This window comes from Pezoporus flaviventris, unplaced genomic scaffold (assembly GCF_033815535.1).
Source record: "Pezoporus flaviventris isolate CSIRO_AGI_PZ_B2104156 unplaced genomic scaffold, CSIRO_AGI_Pfla_v1 ptg000129l, whole genome shotgun sequence".
In the NCBI taxonomy this organism is placed as follows: domain Eukaryota; kingdom Metazoa; phylum Chordata; class Aves; order Psittaciformes; family Psittacidae; genus Pezoporus; species Pezoporus flaviventris.
The window spans coordinates 4,087,593-4,109,935 of NW_026892677.1; the positions used below are offsets into that span (position 1 = coordinate 4,087,593).

The 22,343-nt window shown below is 45.8% G+C and overlaps 1 protein-coding gene and 1 long non-coding RNA gene across 2 annotated transcripts in view; one reads left to right on the plus strand and one right to left on the minus strand.

Moving 5' to 3' along the window:
* The window catches only part of ZRANB1 (zinc finger RANBP2-type containing 1), a 48,052-nt gene extending 36,137 nt beyond the window's left edge, over nt 1–11,915 (minus strand). The window contains exon 1 of the mRNA XM_061478578.1: nt 11,656–11,915. The gene's annotated coding sequence lies outside the window, so the exon portion shown is untranslated. The remainder of the gene's footprint in view (nt 1–11,655) is intronic.
* A 3,248-nt stretch (nt 11,916–15,163) lies between these two features.
* On the plus strand, nt 15,164–22,109 carry LOC133282574 (uncharacterized). The gene is made up of 3 exons (XR_009747660.1): nt 15,164–15,759; nt 17,185–17,486; nt 21,527–22,109. It is a non-coding gene; the product is annotated as an uncharacterized LOC133282574 (long non-coding RNA).
* The last annotated feature ends 234 nt before the right edge of the window (nt 22,110–22,343 follow it).

Below are 22,343 nucleotides of genomic sequence, written 5' to 3' on the forward strand. Positions count from 1 at the left end.
CTATCAGGAACACACAGAGCTTTCTCATAAAGCTCAGGTTCTAATATTACTTGTTTGAACAGCCTGCAGAACACTTCACTCCCACCTATATGTTATAAAACTGTGTCAGGCTAAGGAATGTGCTGAGAAGGCAATTAGACTTCCTACTGCTTCCCCTTCACTGCTCCTCATAAATGTCCATGCCCATGCATAATGGATAAAAAAAAAAAGGAGATAGATCACACGAGGTCTCCAGATCTGTAATAAAGTGAAAAATGCATACATATGCATGAGAATACAAAGTCAACTTGATTTTAAGCTGGGCTTGTTCAGCCTGGAGAAGAGAAGGCTCAGGGAAGCCCTTGTAACAGTCATCCAATACCTAAAGCAGCTACAAGAAACATGAAGAAGGGCTTTTCACAAGCAGGACTATTACCTCCAAACACAAGGCCTCAGGTTATTATGAGTGAAGAACACAAAAAGGCTCAATGGAGCAATGCAACTTCTCTCCTTTGATAGCTCTGCCAACACCCACTATGGCACAGACTGATGAGGAAATCCAGCACTTTCACATACCGGGTTGCTTTACTTCCAGGTCTTGGTGTGACCTGCAGCTGCCACGCACCCCAGTGACACCAGCACCATGTGATGTGCTGTGATGCAGCATCATCATCAGTCACTGAGCAGCTCCAAGCCAGGTACATTTCTTCATGATTACTTCCTTGCCACTCAGGCTTCAAGTTCACTTGTTATTTCAGATTCTTCACAGAGGAAAAGCTGAATCACACAGAACCTCCTCTCGCAGAGGAATAGCACAACAGTGACTGTGAAGTGCAGGTTCACACCTTAACATCCAAAAAGTATGAGCAGACAAGAAATGAAACACCACAAAACTCCAAAGCAGCTCCAGTTAATCTGTGTATGTGCTAAATACCTTCTGAACAGAGTAGTGGAGTAACTCACAACATTGAAGAGGAGAATCTATTACATTCTGATAAAACAAAGAGAAATCAAAACATTGCCAGAGCCCCTTTTTACTAAAGTCAATTGGAAATGGTTACGCAGAACAATCTGATTTTTTTTCTTCTGCTTTGTTTCCGTTTTTAAGACTACTCCTCTATTTAGGTGCATAGGAAAACACAAAACAGCACAAAGAAGTTGGGTGGAAACAGTGAAGTCCTCAAATAACATTTTTATGACAGGATATGTTATACACCCCTCAATTTAATTATTCACCGTGTCCTGAAGTTATTTTTCCTTTGGCTCAAACAAGGAACAATACAGAGCTCCAGTTCATCAAGCGATCCAAGCCTTTCTCCATCAACAGCCATACACTAATTTAGACCAGTCTAAAGATCTTATCTCAGTCTCCCCTCTAGCAGGTTAAAGCCATTCCCCTTGGCCTGTCCCTACAGGCCCTTGTCCCAGGCCCCTCTCCAGCTTTCCTGCAGCCCCTTTAGGCACTGAAGCTGCTCTAAGGTCTCCCCTTCAGGAGCCTTCTCTTCTCCAGGCTGACCCAGCCCAGCTCTCTCAGCCTGGCTCCAGAGCAGAGCTGATCCAGCCCTCACAGCATCTCCATGGCCTCGCTCCAACAGTTCCACACCCCTCTTGTGCTGTTGCCCCAGAGCTGGATAAGAACTGTGGGGGACAGGGGGTGTCTCCCCAGAGCACAGCAGAGGGGAGAATCCCCTCTCTTAACCTAATAATAATCCAGCCTGCCTTTGTCTTGGAGCAACCTTAGAGAAGCAGCTGCACCTGGGGAAGGCAGGTGGACTTCTTTTGCCTTGTGAGTCTCACTGAAGATTTAAGCAGATTCCTGAGCTCCCTTTTCCCTGTAACACAGAAGCAGTTTGCTTTGTTCAAACATCCTTACACATGAGCAAAATGACTTAAGGTTCGAACACTGATTTGGTCAGTACAAGGTTTCTGCCAGCACCTCACCAGCAAAAAATCCATAGCGTATTTTGTTCAGCCTGGAGAAAAGGCTCCTTAAGGGGAGACCTTAGAGCAGCTCCAGTGCCTGAAGGGACTACAAGAATGCTGGAGAGGGACAGGCCAAGGGGAATGGCTTTAACCTGCCAGAGGGGAGACTGAGATGAGCTCTTAGGCAGAAGCTCTTCCCTGTGAGGGCGCTGAGGCGCTGGCACAGGGTGCCCAGAGAAGCTGTGGCTGCCCCATCCCTGGCAGTGTTCAAGGCCAGGTTGGACACAGGGGCTTGCAGCAAGCTGCTCTAGTGGAAGGTGTCCCTGCCCGTGGCAGGGGTTGGAACTGGAGGAGCTTTAAGGGCCTTTCTAATAAACCAGTCTGGCATTGTATGATTTTTTTTACTTTCATTTTAAACACTGAAGCAACTTCTTGGAACATCAAAACGAGCAAAAGCGTCTTCTTAAAGAAAGAAACATCTCAATTACCAAACACAGAAGCCATTAACAGTTTCTGAGTGCAGTAACACCTTTCACACATCAAACCACAAGAAGTGGCGAGAAGCAGAGGACTGCGAGTTAAAGCGAAAGATCAAACAGCAGCATTTTCACCTCCCGTATACCATTTGTATCGTGAAACATGGTCTATTTAAATGTACATCTACCAGAACAGGGTCTGGCAGCTGTAACTACTCACTTACAGCTGGATAACATCCCTGTGAAGTCATATAAACACATGATGGACAAACAGCTTTCTGAGGAAAAACTGGCCATGATTAACCCCACGTACTCTGACACATTTTCAGAAGCGTTCCCCTTGCACGTCACTGCCTCAAGTTCTCTTCCAATTACCCATAATGAATTAGCATATGACTTAGAAAACTGAAGTTCATTTATACACAAATAAAAGCTGCAACAGGAAAACCTGTTGAAATCACACATCTGGATTATCAGCTTGAATGGTTGTGATAAAATAGGCACTAATCTGAATTCAGAGGGTTGTAGCTGGGTTTGCCCTGTAAACTGCAGAATATTAACATCCATAAGATGAATCCGAATCAACTCTTTACAACAGGAAACAAAGCAATGGTTTGATTTCACTGTCATCTAATAAATAGGTTTATAAATTGCAGCCTCAAACCAGATCATCTTTTCAGAGCTCATACAACCTGTACTACGGGACTTGCCATGAACAGTTTTGCCCATTTTTAACTACAGCCAGTAGGAAGGTCTAGAACATAACAAGAGTTGTATACAAGCTTAAATCAAAAAGGCCTATTTGTCCTTTTTAAAGTTGTAAAATCCCTCAAAAGTTCAACAATTCCTTACAGAGAAGACACTGAGATTTAATTGGTTCAAATCCACTTCTGTTCTCTGGGTCCAAGAATCCTTATGAGGTATCTCAATACACGTCAACAAAAACATATTTAAATCACCTATTTGCAATGTATTGCCAAGTATTAAGACTAGTTTTTCACCTGAAATTTGCCTTGCCCGATTTTCTATACTGACATTTCACTCTCTAATTAACAAATTACTTACCCCACCTTCAACTACTCACTATTTCTTGCATATTCTTCCTCAAGAATTCAGCATAAGCCTCAAAAGAGAATATATTAAAAGAATAAATCTTGAACCCAGGCTTCTGTAGTTTAAAGGGCATGAACAGTTAAGTTCCATTCTCATCTCTTTTAAAGACAAAACTAAGAGCATTGACCTTGTCAATGGCACAACCAAATCAGCTCAGTGCTAAATCTGGAAGCTTTGCAGGAAGGGCAGGAACTCTGTATTACAATAAAGAACATAAATATTACTGCAAGCCACAAATTTATAAGCATTTTCTGTATGAGCCTGGATAGACTGAAGCAAGGAATTTAACAGGAGCACACAAGGATCACCTCTGCTCTCCTGAGCTATGTAACTGTTTCTTTGCTCACAGTAACATGGATATAGGAGAAACACTGCTGTACTGAGAGGCATCGAGTTCAAATCTCAGTTCTATTACGGACCAGATCGTTGCTGTGTAAATCACAGCACAAACTACAAACTGTAACATTAATGGTGCATGAGAAATAAAGAAATTGTAAATAGTTACTCAATAATAACTAAAATCTTTTCAATCTAGTAAGTTAAAGTATTTTTCTTCTTCAGTTTTCTAGACAATCTAGTCTAGGCTGGCAAAGTACTCCAAGTTTTTAGGTCTGACCTCCTTCATTACATACAACTTTTCCTCTTCTCTATGCCAGCCATTAGTTAACATGCAGAAAACTTGATTTTCCAAAGGAAAACACTGCCAGAAACTCACTTCCCTTCACCAAAACAGTGTTTGAGAAACTTACTAACTTCTGAAGACATTCAGAAGCTGGTCCATCAGAGGAATTCAGATGGGCTTCCTTTACATACAATATATACAACACTGCTTTCATTGCGATTTATGCATTCAGAACTCATTGCAAAGCATCTGAAGTCTACTTTATCAGGTATTTATGCCATTTTTCTTCAGCTTTCTTTTCAATTTTCAGTTCCCACTTTCAATCCAACTCCTGTTATTTCAAATGACCCTCCAAGCCTGACTTCTCATAAGAGAATTTAGAGGCAGTTTTAATGCAAGAGGCTGCTTAGTTCTGCAAGTGTTCTGTGCAGTAACAAGTCAAACATTCGGGAGGTTGCAGATCTTGGGAAATAACCTGGAATACAAGAACTCATAATGAACTTTAGGTTAAGACACAGACCTGACTATAAAGGTACTCTCATGCAGAAGCTGAGTACTCATCCCAGAATTAACAGGTATTTGGGAATATTAAACATTGTCTTTCTGCAGCCTTTATTTTGATGTTTAATCCCTCAAAGCATTTTTGTGCTCTTAACCACTACAGTTAATGCTGCTGTGTAACCTGCAGGTTTGTTTGTTACTTATCTCAAAGGGGTCAAACTCCATCTATAGCTCTATTAAATTTGGGGCTAAAACCTACAAAAACCTTAACAGCTGAAAACAACCTTTAAAGACACAACAGGAGATGCTTGCAGTTCAGTCCTCTTCCTTATTTCAGGAGAGAGTTCCATTTTTCAGAGGTTTGATTTGTTTAAAACTCAATTAAAAGTGCACTATTTAGATGAGATGCTACTACCCATTAGGACGGACTAAATACAACCGAGTACTTAGAAACCAATTTGGGAAAAGCAGAGTAAGCAGATCAGCAGTTACATAATACACAGCATCTCCCCCACAATTGCAATCAAAAACCAAGTGACTCAAAATAATGAGCAATGATGGAATATTCACATAAGTACAGCCAGGGCCATTTAAAGGATCTGCTCATTATGAACAGGCAGCAACAGATGAATATAGACTCGAGATGCACAACAGCAACAAACCCACACAATAAACAACAGAATTGTTCAAACTTCATTTTAAACCTATTTGCACTGGACAAAGTACAGAAGTTGAACAAGATGACTCTTTACAGAAAGGGAGGTCAAATTTTATCTGTGTTTAGACTACATGCCTAAAACACAAGACTCATTTTTGTTTAGATCTCAGCCATTCTCACACAAGCTGAGGAAAACCAGATGTCACACTCTGCTTAAAAACACACTGTGGAGTCAGACATCAGAACTTTAAAACACTTAAAACTGTACAACAACCAAGGAACTTTCTATTAAGACTTGTACATTTGACATTCAGTTCTAGTTATTATCCTCTGAGCCTCCTCAATATTGGCTCAACATAAATCAGACCATGGCTAACTGCAGACAGTCACCATTTAGAATCAACTAGGTTGGAAAAGACGTTTTAGATCATCAAGTCCAACCATTTGGTGGAGAAAAACCACCTGCCATCAAATGAAACAAGGAAACACTCAACATCAACTATTGTATAGTTCCCTCCTAACTAATGGCAAGCTGCTTTGAGATACAGTTTAGGACATCTTTGGTATATGTATTTGCAATTGGGCTGTATTTAAGGCTAGTTCAAGTAAGCTATACATTATATCCAGCTCTTTTTAAGATACCGGTTAGACAGCAAAGTATCAAAAAAAAGGGAATAAAGAAGTAAAAAACAGGTAAAATGCTGTTAACACAGCACACAAAACCCACTACTCTCTAAGATGCTGCTTAACATAGTGCAAAGAACTAGTACCAAAGATCAAATATAAGGAAAACGAATTTCACTCCTTCTAGAGGAGTGATATAAATTCTTTTATTTTTTAACCTTATGATTAGTAATCTGTGCTCTGCTCACAATACACATCCAGCAACTCTAAGTTAACCATTGCAAGGCTGTGCTCTGAGCTGCTAGAAAGTTTCAGACTAACAGCTCTAAGTAAACTTTCTGCCTTTGGAGGTGGGAGTAACTTGCTAGAGACAACCCTGATGAACCTTCTTTAAATAAACCATTTAAAAGCCCTGAGGTGATGATTATTTTTATCCCTCCCAAGCTAAACAGTAATGTGGAGGTCAAAAACAAAAATGCAAATAGTCCAACAAACCACCTCAATCCTTCAGCAAGATAAAAATTAGCTATCAACAAGCACACAGTAAGGGAAAGCCTTTGCATCCAAAGCCCAACCCCACAAGCTCAGCCTACAGAGGGCACAAATCATAGAATCCCAGACTGGTTTGGGCTGCAAGGGCCCTTAAAGCTCATCCAGTTCCAATCCCTGCCACAGGCAGAGCCACCTTCCACTAGAGCAGCTTGTTCCAAGCCCCATCCAACCTGGCCTTGAACAGTGCAGCTTCTCCGGGCACCCTGAGCCAGCACCTTCACAGGGAAGAACTTCTTCCTCGTGTCTAATCTAAATCTGTCATATGACAGGCAGACATTAAGACACCAAGTACAAAGTTCTCCTGACTTATCATGGTAGTGTGAACTTTAAAAAAGAAGAGGCCTGGCATGCACAAGGAGTATGTACTCGACACTTCCTGGAACTGCAGAGGACTTAAGTCTCAGACCTGTAGTCTTAAACTCCTTCAGGGAGCAGCAGCAACTAATAATTCAGCTGTCTACTGAATCCCTGCTTAGATACAAGGAAGATGAATGGAGACAGAAGAAATACTTTCAAGTCCATTACCCTGAAGGAAAGAAGTACAAGCCAGCACTTCCACAAGCCACTTACAGTCCTTACAACCGTAAGAAAGAGGACTTCTCAAACTAACAACTACCTTCACAAAGCAAATTTCCTTCTTTTTTTTTTTTTGCTAGAATTATCCACATTTATTCAATTTCAGTGTCATTTTTCTTCCCAGGTAATCAACTGACTGTGCACCAACAGCTGCAAGGGTTTCAAATGAAGGGACCTACAAGAAGGCGTGCAACTTCAGAGCCACCAGAACATTACCTGACAGTAATAATTTTAATCTACTGCAAACCAAATAAACCACACAAGTTCATTTTTCTTCCCAGAGTCACATAAACAACAGTTCTGACAGTTTTCTTTAGCTCAGGAAAGCCAGCTCCTGGAGCTGCAATATGGGTGTCTTCACCCAGAGGTGCTCAAAAACCCTGTCAACACGGCCCTTAGCAACATGGTTTAGTCATGGACTTGGCAGTCCTGGGGTAATGGTTGGACTTGATGATTTTGAAGGTCTTTCCCAACCTAGATGATTCTATTCTATATCTAGAAGGCAGAAAAGTTTCTTGATGTCTGTAAACTACTCAGTAACTCGGACTTCTGTTTTAGTCAAAACAGCTACTCAAGACTAGATGTTAAATCCAACCAAAGCCATTGAATCACATGGAGGGTTTTTAAACCTTAACACAGGATCACAGAATAGTTATGGTTGGAAAGGACCTTAAGATCATCTAGTTCCAACCCCCTGCCATGGGACGGGACACAGACTTTCCTCCCCTGGATGGCAGGTTGCACTCCTGGTATTTGGTTTGTATCTAGTTCTCATCACTTCAAGTACTTTCAGCTCAATTCTGAACTGAACATTCAAGACAGCTGCAAATGTTGTGCCTTCTCCAGCATTTGTAATAACTTTCATTAATTTAAACTGCACATGGGAACGCAAGCAAAATTAGCAGCCACTCTCAGTAAAAAAAAAAAAACAAAAACAAAAAAACACCAACTCCATTTTACTAGAAAGATGCAACAGTATCCTTGTTTTAAGAACAAGCGGAAGAGATTATATCCAAACAACAAGAAAGGAAAAATGCCAACTTAATTATACCTGTTGTACAGAAGATGCAAAAGACCTGCAAAGTTGGCTGCTTCATAGGCAACTACCACTCTTCCCAATGTAGTGCCCTCCCATGCTCCACGGTAAAAAAAAATATACCATTTCTTCTGCTTTCTAGACTCAAGGTCTCTGCATCAGCCCCCTCCTGAAGACAGTTCCTTCTTCAAACATCAGTGCACTCATTCCCTTCTCCCCCTTCCACACCACCTCTCATCTTAGAATCATAAAATGGCATGGGTTAGAAAAGACCTTAAAATCACCCAGTTCCAACCCCCTGCCACGGGCAGGGACACCTTCCACTAGAGCAGCTTGCTCCAAGCCCCTGTGTCCAACGTGGCCTTGAACACTGCCAGGGATGGGGCAGCCACAGCTTCTCTGGGCACTCTGTGCCAGCGCCTCAGCACCCTCACAGGGAAGAGCTTCTTCCTTACATCTAACTTGAACTTCCCCTGTTTCAATTTGAACCCATCACCCCTTGTCCTATTGCTACAGTCCCTAACCAAGAGCTCATCTCCAACATCCTTTGTCTTCACCAAAATGAGCTTTTGGATAAATGGGCCAGCAGCACAGAAAAAAAAAGGTGCTATGAAAAGTGCCAGAGAGATACAACTCCAGTTTGACTCCAGAGCTTCTGAGAACCTGTGCATGCCACAAAAGGAGGAAAGACAAAATCACCTGTATTATTATAGCCTAGCACGTTTTCAGAACTGATGTTAAAGCTCTTTTCAAGCATGTTAACTGTTAAACACCACAGATAAAAGTCCTATTATTAATCTCGTGTGCCAAGAAAGTTCCAAAAGAATTAACTACATACATATGACAAGCTGTGCTTCAGCAGCTGATGATGCAAAACCGAACAGTCACACAATCAACGTGATTCTGTGCAAGTCAAAGCAATGTCAGCTATACAGTAAGTGCTACAAAAGAGTAAGTACCAAGAAAGTGGCCGAACTCCTCATGTTTGAGATCTGAATTAGAAGACAGCATTTTCCTTTTAAGGCATAACCCATTCCATTCAACTGACACTACAAAGATAGAATTATCTGTTATTTAACCGATTTTACCAAGCTACTCCATTTGACAAGTGGGAAGGTCTGCATCAGCTATGCTGAAAACTTTTCAGCTTTGCCTCACTTCATATGTAGTACTATGTAAAACCTAAAAGACGAAGAACTCTGTTACAGCTAAGCCAGCCATTTTCAGATGCCAAACTCAAGCTTAGTTCCATTTTAGTACCAGGAGACTGTTGATCATAATTCATGCAGTTAAAATGAGGATTACTTATTGACATAAATTCTGAACAGCTCAAGATAACCCAGTCTGCACATTTTAGGGGGAGGAACGGGCATGAGCGTTCTAACAGAACTGCAGTAGCAGTTTAAATGTTTTGCAACAACTCATAGATGGCACACCATGATAAAGAATGCACTGACCTGAAGTTCTGCACTATCTTAACCCAATATGGCAAAGAGAAGTTGGAAAGAGAAACGTTAACACCTAAGTTAATACCAGTAGGCAGGAGCCAGTAAACCTCACATTAAAGTGCCCGGGAGTACATTTGATTATTTGATGGACTGTATTAAAAATAACCTCCCATACAGTCAGGAAAGCGTTTTCTACTTACAGTTCCAACTAAGTTACAGAGCCATTATGCAAAGAACACCAAAGACAGGTGGGATTTGCCATCCCTGAGGAATTTACACACTGAATGACGTACCATTAGAATGGACATACACTATGAAAATTTAAAATGTTGTCTTGACCAATCTTGTGTTTTACCCAGTCTCCCATTTAAGACATGCTTCTGTGATGAATCCCGTTGATGCTTTTATGCCACTCCACATTCCAATTAAATTAATGTGTTTAATTATACTTCTGAGACAATGCTAATGGCTACAAGTCTGCAATAACAGGCTATGGCCTCATCGGTCACCCCCACCTGCTGGTCTTTACTTCAGCATAAGAAAAGTCCGCAATTCCTTTTAAATCAAGAGAACTACACCACATAATTAGAGTTTCACTAATGCTACAAAATGCAATTCATCCAAAAGCATCACTTGCTTTTAAAGCTGTGACAAACTTAAATCAGAACTGATCTTTTAAACAGAATCCTCATGCTGAGACACCAATTTGGCCTTCAGGAGGCAAACAGAGTTCCAGAACACCTCCTGCTGCTTACCTGCTCCCCCTTCTCTGAGTAAGCGCTGAAAAAAAACAAACAAAAACACACACATAAAAGAGAAATGGCTGCAGAGCTCTCTTCTGCGGTCACCACAGGCAAAATGCTACATGAGCAGAAGGAAAAAAACAGAGTGCAACAAACCTCTCCTGAACTGCTGTTACAAGGTTCTGCTCCCACCAGGATGAGCTTTGACACAGTATACATTAGAGAAGCTGAGGTTATTACACAGAAGACACCTCACTGCTCATTCCAGAGGGGCTGGACCAGACAATCGTTAAAGGTCCCTTAACCCAAACCACTCTATGATTCACCTTCTGACTTTCTGCATCTCTAAACTCGCCAATGCGTTGCACTCACGCACCAGTCCCACCCCCACCAAGCAGCTGGTATAGTGAGTAGAGCCTGTTCAAGCACAGCACAAAGCCCATCAAACAACACTTATTTACTACACCAGCTCCAAAGAATTCTAGACAAAGCTGTCATTCCTGTTAGCACTAAAAGTCACAGCGGCAGCAGCTCACCACAGCCGAGCAGTGCCTGCCATGCAGGAGACCCAGATTCATGCTCCCCCATCAGTTATCCCACTCAGGGATACAGCACTGGAGAGCCAGAAGCCTTTTGTCACTCCAAGCACTCCCAGACATATCCATGACCTCCGCAGAGAAGTTTACCTTACCCTGGCAGCAGGCTGCCGCAGTGTGGGGCTGTAAAGGGAGAGCCAAGCAATGTTTGCCTCATTAATCCAACTTTTCCCATCTTGTTTAAACTTCGGCTCACAAAAACAAGCTCTGTTTGGCAATACACCGCACTTCACGTCTGATAAGGCATCGGCAATACGTGACACTGTACTACATGCAATACTACGGAAGTTCTGCTATCCAAATTCACAGGTAGAAGCAGCTCCTAGCACCCACCCCAGCACACAGCCCAGCACAGGCATCTCCAAGAGGAAAAACAAGGAGGGGGAGGCAGCAGAGGCATGATCTCACCCCAGCACACCGAGCTACCGCAGCCCCGCGCTTGGAGAAGCGGCCACAGGAGAAAAAAAAAGGACTTTCCTGCCTTTGTACCGAGCCGCTCGGTGCTGCATCGCGGATCCCCGAAGCCTGTGCCGCACACAGCGCGGCTGGGACCCAGCAACCCCGCATCCCGCGGCTGCCCTTCTGCCAGCGCCTACCACCGGAGCAACCCCCCCTCCGGGCAGGACCGGGGCCAGGGAACCGCACAGGAGGCGACTCCGACCCCGCACCGCCCCTCGGCCCAGCCGGGCGACCCCAGCCCCGCTCCACCGGCGGGTCACCGGCCGGGGAACAGCCGGGGCTGGCTCGGTTCGGCTTGCTCCCGGCTCCCCGCAGCCCGCCCTAGCCCGAGGAGGGGACAGGGGTTTACCTGGCCGCCGGGAGCCGTCCCTCAGGCACCCGCTCGGTGCTGGAAGCCGCCTGCGCCCCGCGCCGCCGCCGCCCCCCCCCACCCCCCGGCCCGCTGGCTGCGGCGCTGCTCTCCCCGCTCAGGACATGGTCTCTCCCAGCGCGGCGGGCTGCCGCGGCGGCGGGCGCTCCCACTCCGGCGCGGCCGGGGGAGGGGGCCGGGGGGGAGAGGGGGTGAACCTCTCGCCCCGCTCCCCGGGCTCCTCTAATGGCGGCGGCCGGAGCGGCCCAAAGCAAAATAAACCCCCATACGGCCAGCGGCCCGCACGTCAGCCCGGCCTGCCGCCATGCCTCGCGCCCATTGGCGGAGCCCTCGGCCAATGGGTGCGTACCTCTTTGGGAAGAACGGTGATGTCATCGGTGCCGGCGGTTGCCCTCCCGCCTTGGGTGTCCCGCTGAGGTGAGCGGAGCCCGGAGGGGGACGGGGGTGAGCGGGCGGCTCGCAGCGCGGTGGGACGGGGAAACACGGCGAGGGGAAGCGCTTGTGGAGCTCAGCGTGCATGAAGGGCCCTTGCGATGACACGGACAGGCAGCAGCCGTCGGGTGTACCAGGGATAACTGACCCTTCCAGTGCCCTGGCAGGGAGTACCTGTGTGTGGTGGATAAACCGTGATGGAGGGGCTCACAGCCGTGATTCAGAGGACTGGAGCAGCTCTGCTCTGGAGCCAGGCTGAGAGAGCTGGGCTGGGGCAGCCTGGAGAAGAGAAGGCTCCTGAAGGGGAGACCTGAGAGCAGCTCCAGTGCCTAAAGGGGCTACAGGAAACCTGGAGAGGGGCTTGGGACAAGGGCCTGTAGGGACAGGCCAAGGGGAATGGCTTTAACCTGCCAGAGGGGAGACTGAGATGAGCTCTTAGGCAGAAGCTCTTCCCTGTGAGGGTGCTGAGGCGCTGGCACAGGGTGCCCAGAGAAGCTGTGGCTGCCCCATCCCTGGCAGTGTTCAAGGCCAGGTTGGACACAGGGGCTTGAAGCAAGCTGCTCTAGTGGAAGGTGTCCCTGCCCGTGGCAGGGGTTGGAGCTGGATGAGCTTTAAGGTCCCTTCCAGCACAAACCAGGCTGGGATTTTACAAGTCTGTGATCCCTTAGAAATTGACTTGTACTGACTATGCAATATTTTCATTTTGCTTTCTACTCAAGAACTGCAAGTCTGCATCTTATTGTAGGCTCACAGACAGAATTCCCACCTCCCTGCTTTTCCCTCCTGTGCCTTACATCATTTGATACCTGCCTTTTTGTTTTCCTACTGCACTACCTACTTTTCATTTCAGGCCTTCTCAGACACTCCAGCACTTTTTCTTCTTGTGGTTTCATCCCCTGTTCCCAGCCGAGGTTATAGAGGGGATTCTGTTAGTTAATGCCTCGAGCTAGGTGCTGTGTTGGGAAACTCATCCTGCTCTGGCCAGGTGGATCCATCCGTTCTGCCTCGAGCAGATAAACGAAAAGCACCCAAGATGTTCAAGCAGAGTGGTGATGCCTTTGGTAGAGAAATTGCCTTTGTACAGCAGACAAACAACCAGAACCAGAGTCAGGACATGCAAAATGCAATTACTTATGGAGGCTGATAGAGAAATTTGTCTCCATTTGCAATTAAATTAGATCCCTCTAAACATGAAAAACTGTTGGGGGGGGGGGGGGGAGGGCAAATGTGATTTGTCTCTCCCAGATGAGTTATTTACTAAATTGTCTTTTGGGAAGCATAATTATGGATGTTTAGCTATAGGAAAGATGGGGAAAAGTGTATTTTCTTTCACCCACCCACATATAAGATCCAGATGAACGTGGATAAGTCATGCAAAAGAAATATTAGTTCTCTTAAAGAGAGCTAAGGAGAACTCTCTGTGGTTAGAAATAATTCAGCAAATGGATCCCTTGTTCTTGGCGTCTAGGAAAGGTGACGGAAGAGCTGTCATGTAAGTGAGCTGGTACTGGGGTGAATCCTAAATGCTGCCTCGACTGTACAGCAATGGAAATGTCCAGAAATAATTGTTATAGATTAGACTGCAGAAAAGGATATGAAAATACATGGAATATGTAATTTAGGGGAAAATATCACTTATCCTTCCAGAATATTACCTAAACCTGTTGAAAAAACATTTGGAAATCATGGAAACATTTTAAACCCAACATAGAGCACTGCAGCACATTAGGAGCATGTTCACATAGGAGTATGTTCACAACAGAAAAGAGCTTAAATGGACCAAACTCCCATCATGCATAAGAAATTGCCCAGAGAAGCTGTGGCTGCTCCATCCCTGGCAGTGTTCAAGGCCAGGTTGGACACAGGGGCTTGGAGCAAGCTGCTCTAGTGGAAGGTGTCCCTGCCCGTGGCAGGGGGTTGGAACTGGATGAGCTTTAAGGTTCTTTCCAGCCCAAACCATTCCAGGATTCTATGATTCAATGATCATTTCAAAATTGAGTTAGAACACTGTTACCAGAGCTGTTAGCTTCCAAAGCAGATCCTGGCTGCATCTCCAAATTACGGGACATTTTGACCTTGGTGACGCTATTCCTAAGGCCACAACTATGGTTTTATCTGCAAAAACTGCCATTTGTTCTAGACCTAAACAATAAAATACAACAACAATGACCTTTCAGTGCTTCAGAACATTGATATTTACACATATAATTTGTGCACTAATAGCTGTCAGACTTCTAATTTGGAGAGAAATCAAAATCTACATGACTTGATAACCCAGTTCTCAATAGATTTGCTATTTGATCATCTTTTTCTTCTTTAAATGTCAGAAAGCTAATTCTATTTCTTTTGGCAAGCACTAATTTCCTACATTCCATCCCAAATTTCAAATTGATTCCACCAATTTAAGGACAAATTTCAAATCCCTATAAGAAATTTGGAACAGTCATATCCATTTGACAGCTTAATACGTTATTTTGGGAGCTCTGATGCGCGGAGCTGAATTTGCTCATGCCTTGGAGATTGTGTGCCTTCACACAGAGGGTGTGCAACTGCCCTCTGTAACTCAGAATAAACCCATGGCACAACCATGCGCCTTCGAGCACATCTATAAATACCATTTGCACATATATGTCTTCCAGCTTTCTTTTCCCCCCACTTCTCGAACATCATAAATCCTTGTTCTGCTAACACTGCTTTCTTCCCACCTTCCTCAGCCATCCCAGCTCTCCCTGATCAATTTGATTTCCTTCCAGATCCTCTAGAACAAGAAACAGCCTGCTCAGGGAAGAATTAATTGGACATCTCCTTGTCAGAACTCACAGATACGATGAAATCCAGGAGGCGCGCATAAGCCACAGAGTTTTTGCAGCATCATAGAATCCCAGACTGGTTGGGGTGGGAAGGGCACCCTGTGCCAGCGCCTCAGCACCCTCCCAGGGAAGAACCTCTGCCTAAGAGCTCATTTCAGAGAGCAGCAGAGGGGCAGAATCCCCTCCCTCTACTGCTGCTCACACTCTGGGGCAGCAGAGCACATGGAGGGGTTCTGGGCTCAAGTGCACACTGAAACCGTGTCATGGGGAGCGTCTCCTCACTCAACATCCCCAAGTCCTTCTCCTCAGGGCTGCTCCATCCAGTCTCCCTCAACCTGTGCTTGTGCTTGGAAAAATCATCTGGTTCCTGCTCCCTGTCATCCCAGAGGCACACCACCAGCACCTGTGCAGCAGCCAGGATGGAGCACAGAATGCCTGAAGCAGGACCCCTTTGTGCTTCCAAGGTGTGTGAGCCCTGCTGTCAGCCAGCAAGGCAGATGTCTGGGAAGTTCCCTTCCTTTGCTGCAAAGAATTTACAATTCAGGATCTTTTTCAGAACAATCCACAATTGCAAATTGCCACTTTCTCCTATTAAACATGAGCACTTTGCATCACACTCACGAGGTGCCCTGTTTCTTCTGCCCTGATGCTCACTGTTAGCAAAAGGTTTCTTCCCTCCACCCTCCCTGACGTTTCTGTTCTGATTCACCCTGCTTACAACCAAGAGAATGATACCAAAAGCTATAATTAGAAAGAAAGAGTCAAAACATTTCACAGTAGCAGATTCCTGGATGCTGTGTACAATACCTGGGGGACTTGTTGAAGCAAAATTGTGCTTCAGGTAAGCAAAAAGGCAAAACCCAAAATATTTTACGTTGGCATGGAGTGTTCCTGTGCTGCAGCAGGACTGCCTCAGCTCAGAGAGCAGAGATTACATCTGGTTAGTTAGTGATGTGTAAGTGCAGATCTTACCCTTATGTAATTCTCTTTACCCTGGTAACTACTCGCTCTCAGGCAGAGTGCTGGTTCCCATTAGGCAATTCCTCCCTGGCTTATCCAGAAGCAGAGCTGTACGTGCTCACCAGATGGTTATTCCTCACTAGCTGAACTCTGAATATGCAGAACTCCCTCCTTGCACCAGCATCTCAAATCCTGCTCTTGCCTTTGCTTTATTCAGTGTTTTCAGGCTTTTCATGATGAAGGAAGATTTGCAACTGAACTGATAAAGGGTATGGGATAGAAATGCACAGAATTCCAATGGCAGCACAGCTTTTGAAGCTATTGAGAACAGGATATTTTAAATGGTTGACTGATTTGTTACCATTTTTCCATCCTCTCTCTGAGTCAGCCTCAGCTTCACACCCAGTAAATCTCACACTTGTGGCTTTTTTTCCCCATCTTACTTTGAAACATCAAAATGTTCAACTACAGCTAGATCACTGTTCCCCCTGTCCAGATGAGAATGAAGGCAGAGAATACATAATGGCCCCAACAAATCTGTTCTTCCCTGCTATAGCTGTTGGGTGTTGCTACAAGCTGCCACACTGAGACCTGTAATTTAGGAAGAACTTCTGCCTAAGAGCTCATTTCAGTCTCCCCTCTGGCAGGTTAAAGCCATTCCCCTTGGCCTGTCCCTACAGGCCCTTGTCCCAAGCCCCTCTCCAGGTTTCCTGCAGCCCCTTCAGGCACTGGAGCTGCTCTCAGGTCTCCCCTTCAGGAGCCTTCTCTCCTCCAGGCTGACCCAGCCCAGCTCTCTCAGCCTGGCTCCAGAGCAGAGCTTCTCCAGCCCTTGCAGCATCTCCATGGCCTCCTCTGCACTCGCTCCAACAGCTCCAGGTCCCTCTTGTGCTGCTGCCCCAGAGCTGGATCAGGACTGCAGGGGGGGTCTCCCCAGAGCACAGCAGAGGGGCAGGATCCCCTCCCTCTGGGGGGGATCACACTCTGGGGGTGCAGCCCAGCACAGAGGGGGTTCTGGGCTCAAGCACACACTGAAGCCAGGTCATGGGGAGCTTCCCCTCACCCAGCACCCGCAAGTCCTCCTCAGGGCTGATCTCTAGTATAGACATAGGAAATAGGTAGGAAAGGTAGGGAGTAAAAAAATACAGCTAGGAAAAACTCAGCAGAAATATGACAAAAGCATGTACTGAGTTATCACCTTAGTCATTTGAAATGTATTTCAATAGCAAAAGAAGTTTGTTAAAAGTGGGGAGCACTTCACTGAAAGCTTCAACATGCACCATGTATTTCATGCTTTATGGTTCCACAGCAAGCAGAGGAAAGGGGTGAAGGATTAAATCCATCAGGATGGGGCTTTCCAGCTGAAGGGATGAGCCATATGGTTGGGAATCTTGGAATCTTCCCTCAGTTGGGCAGACGCTGAGGAGGCGAAGGAGTCTGTGCTGGGTGGCCAACAGAAAAGCAACAGACATGGAATAAAATGGGAAACTGGGAGGGGATGGCGTGGCTGCGGTCCAGGGTGGTTCTGGAAACTCAGGGAGGCTGCAGGAGCTGCCCATCCCAGATGGCGAGCACAGCGTGGCTGCTGCCGCTCTGAGCATGCTTCAGCAGGTTTGTCACAGCGAAAGAATGCGGGGCGAGGAAGAAGAGAAGAAGAAGAGGGAGAGAATTAAGGCAAATGTGAAGCAGAGTATTAAAAACAAAGGGGAAAGGAAAATGGGAAAACACAAAGAGCTCTGAATGGGCTCTTAAAGAAGGTCATGAGGGAGGACAGTGACAACAATGCAGCTATAAAAGGAACCAGCAACCTGAGATCCTTTAGGGGCATCTAAGACATTTGTGAGGACTTGAGACAAAAGCCCATGAGAAAAATGGGCTAAAATCCATAAACTCATTGCTGTATGAAATGTCAGGCCTAGAGAGGCTGGATTCCTCTGAGCAATGGCCAGCATCTCTTGCCCTCAGCAATGAGAGATTTGAATACTACCAAACACCAGAACCCCTACAAAATCAGGTTAGATCTTAGGCAGAAGCTCTTCCCTGTGAGGGTGCTGAGGCGCTGGCACAGGGTGCCCAGAGAAGCTGTGGCTGCCCCGTCCCTGGCAGTGTTCAAGACCAGGTTGGACACAGGGGCTTGGAGCAAGCTGCTCTAGTGGAAGGGGTCCCTGCCCGTGGCAGGGGTTGGAGCTGGATGGGCTTTAAGGTCCCTTCCAACCCAAACCAGTCTGGGATTCTGTGATGCTGTGAAAATGCTCCTGCCTGCAGAAGAGGGAGTGTTGACAAGACTGGGGGGTGAGCGCAACACTGACTCCTCCAACGCTGCTCACTGAGGCTAAATAAAACCACCACATTACACAACCCCTGGCTTGATACCTAGGTTAGGTAGCTCCCTCCTCCTGCGGTTGGCTTTTATGAGCCCCACTGATGACATTTCCAAACATCAGAGATACTGAACTCAGTGGCCATAGGTTTGGCTGTGAAGCTGAGAGGCAACAACTCGTGCATTTTTCTGCTTTAGGTGAGCAGTATCATCAGGTGGGATTAATATATCCCAAATATGAGCCACAGTTAGTGGTTGGAGAGAGTGAAAAGGGCATTTATTGTAAGGAAGGCTCTCCAGGAGTGTCCAAGGCAACAGGGATGTTCTGTGTTGGGTTTACAGAACACAGCACATCATGCACAGCATAATCAGTGCCAGCTAATCAGATTATTTGATGAGCCTGAGGGAGCAAAATCTATCTTCCAGTTGACGTAATCCACCAACAGACTGCTTAAGGCTTCTGGCTCTGTTCATTCTGTGTTTCAGAAGCCATCCCCTTACTGTTCATTGAGATTTACCCTTTTCATGAGTAAATCTAGGGTTAAGCACATACTGAAGCCCAGGAAATAGACCAGGTAAGAGTGAGGCCCCGTGGGAGTGCAGCTAATGGAGCAGTGCCAATTGCCACACTACCGGTTCAGCAGGATACTGGAACACCCGGGTAGTGTAATGCTCTTAGTGCACACCTTGTGAGGTTGGTAACTGAGGAAGCTCAGGGATACTGAAACACCAGGGTAGTGTAATGCTCTTAGTGCACACCTTGTGAGGTTGGTAACTGAGGAAGCTCAGGGATACACGAGTCTGGAATTAGAATATGGAAAGGATGGTTTTCTGGGAAGTCCCGAATTTCAGAAGGGAATAGATTATGATATGAATTCCCACCTAATCTGGGCCATAAATTCTTATTACTTTAATACCATTGCCTTACTTTAGAGAGACGTCCTGCAGAAAATCTATACCTTCTCCCGGCATTTCTCATCACAAATAGGCAGCTTCGACAACTGGATGAAAAGCAGCTTTCAATCTTACTCCTACTTTTAATCTTACAGAAAGCCATTTGGCAGGAGACCTTATTTACAGATGGAACAAGGGGCAAACAGAGAAAGAGAAAAATAAATCATTCCCAGAGCAGATTATTTTCCTGGAAGGAAAGTTCTCGGCTTTTAGTCCTAATTTGAAGAGAATTACACATCGAGCAACTATGGTTTCCTTGCATCAGGCATCACAGAAGCTGCTGTGCTTCCCTTTCTTGTATCTTATGCTAAAATGATGGGTAGAAACAGAATAAAGTCATTGCACTGGAGCATTGTGTAGGATCACTGTCTCCCTCCCATTGCACAAGCCAGTGCTGGAGCAAAGCTAAGGCATTTATGGAGCAGCAGGAGGTCATTAGCTTGCTGTCAGTACTCTTTCCCATTGATAGCTCTTACATGGCTATCTAGTAGGTAAGCAGCATTATAAATAGTCATGTTGCAGCACACATTTCTGCTTTCATATAGAAAAGATGTTTGTGGTCTCCTAAATAAACCTGGGAAACAGAGAATTTGTGGTTCAGGAACGTGTTGCTTCAGTATTCCAACCCCATGTCTCAACTGCATGGGAGTTACCCTTTTTGTGAGCAAGTCTAGGGCCATGCCTGAGCTCTGAACAGTTGAAATTCACAGGGGTTTAACACAAAGGGGCAATTTAGAGGATGTATTGGGATTGTGTATAGCTGGAATTGCTTCACTATCCCAGCAAGTCAGATCTTCCGTAGAGGTCAGAGTAAGGACTGAGTATTAGAGAATTCCAAAGTATGTTTAACTGAGGAGTAAACCCCTGTCTCAAGGATTGATGCCATAAGCCAGCCAGAGCCCTGTATAATCATTTGTCTGTACGTCTCATTATTGGCCAAGCAAAGCAGAAGCAGGGAGGGGGACCCACTGGCTTAATGGGTGCCCAATGCAATTTAGGCTAATCAATAAAAGCAATTTTACAGAATTATGCAAAATGTTGAGCTCCTGCTGAAACAATTGGGAACTGGTGGAGCTGCGGGCTCTGGGGAGGGAAGGTCACATTCCTCTGCTGAGACTGAACCTTTGCAGACATAGAATCATAGAATCATAGGATAGTTACGGTCAGAAAGGACATAAGATCATCCAGTTCCAACCCCCCTGCCATGGGCAGGGACACCTCACACTAAACCATGGCACCCAAGGCTCTGCCCAACCTGGCCTTGAACACTGCCAGGGATGGAGCATTCACAACTTCCCTGGGCAACCCATTCCAGTGCCTCACCACCCTCACAGGAAAGAACTTCTTCCTTATATCCAATCTAAACTTCCCCTGTTTCAGTTTGAACCTGTTACCCCTTGTCCTGTCACTACAGTCCCTAATGAAGAGTCCCTCCCCAGCATCCCTATAGGCCCCCTTCAGATACTGGAAGGCTGCTCTGAGGTCTCCACGCAGCCTTCTCTTCTCCAGGCTGAACAGCCCCAATGTTCTCAGCTGTCTCCATACAGGAGGTGCTCCAGTCCCCTGATCATCCTCGTGGCCTCCTCTGGAGTCGCTCCAACAGCTCCATGTCCTTCTTATGTTGAGGACACCAGAACTGCATGCAGTGCTGCAAGCGGGTCTCATGGCAACATGTGAATCCTTGACCAGGGGGATTCACATGCTGCTCTCCCTGGATATTGCGCTGCTCTTCTTGTGATGCCAGAGGTTTCATGGAGCCTGGTTTCCCCAAGACTTCCCACCATACATCTCTCTGTCAAGTCAATTTTTCCCAGTGAGAACAATCAGCAACTGGAATCATCTCCCCGGGGAAGTGGTGGATTCCACAGCACTGGACACTTGATATTTGGCTGGACAGGCTGCTGGGACATCTAGTCTAGGTCATGCTTGGACCAGATGATCCTTGAGGTCCCTTCCACCCTGGGATTCTGCGGTTCTGTGATTTAGCTGCTACCATCAAAGGGCCTGGGCAAACACCCAAGACCCAGTGAGGAATTTCAGATCTGGGCCTTTGACCACAAGCCATATTTGATCAGTGTAGAAACATCCCATTACGCTGAGTCTATTAGTAGTATTTACTACACAAGCAAGGTAGAAAGAATCCAGGCTACACATGTCAGAAGCAGAAGGTGGCTGTTCACAGGAAGGGGGCTGATTACTTGCATCAGATTAAGAAGTTTATTTCTCAAATGGAGCAAAACTCTGGATTAGTGCTTTCCTATCACTCCTTAGAAGCAAGAGAAGCCCTGCCATTTCATTTTAGTGCTGTTTCTCTTATATTGCCATCCTTGCTTTCAATTTGCCACTCTTATTCCAAGTATACTCCTTGCCCCCATAGCTCAGCCTTGAGGAGGCTCCACGTTGTTCTCAGGCACCCAATGAAGAGGTCAAGTGGAGCTGCTCTTCCCTCCAAGCACACATCTCCGAAGCTGATCCACATGCATTTCTTGGCTGTGTTCCTCACATCAGAGAATATTCCAAATAAGGTCTCAGTGGTGTATGGCTCCGAATGAAAATAGCTTCATCTGATTGCAGTTTGATAACCCCCAGAGAAAAGTCCCTTGGCCTTTGACTTCCCTTTAATGCTGGTGACAGCCTCTGCATATGCTCCTGTTAGATTGTCTCAGTTCAGCACTGTTAAATCACAGCTCTGTCAGCTCTCAGGGTTTTAATGTTGTTCTTGGAATATTTGCTTTCTGCAGTGGACCTCCTGCCTCTGGAGTCAAGTATAAAGATAGGCTGAGAAAGTTGGGGCTGTTCAGCCTGGAGAAGAGAAGGCTGCGTGGAGACCTCAGAGCAGCCTTCCAGTATCTGAAGGGGGCCTATAGGGATGCTGGGGAGGGACTCTTCATTAGGGACTGTAGTGACAGGACAAGGGGTAACGGGTTAAAACTGAAACAGGGGAAGTTTAGATTGGATATAAGGAGGAAGTTCTTTACTGTTAGGGTGGTGAGGCACTGGAATGGGTTGCCCAGGGAGGTTGTGAATGCTCCAACCTTGGCAGTGTTCAAGGCCAGGTTGGACGAAGCCTTGGGTGACATGGTTCAGTGTGAGATGTGTCTGCCCATGGCAGGGGGTTGGAACTGGATGATCTTAAGGTCCTTTCCAACCCTAACTGTTCTATGATTCTATGATTCACTGAGATTCTGAGGTTT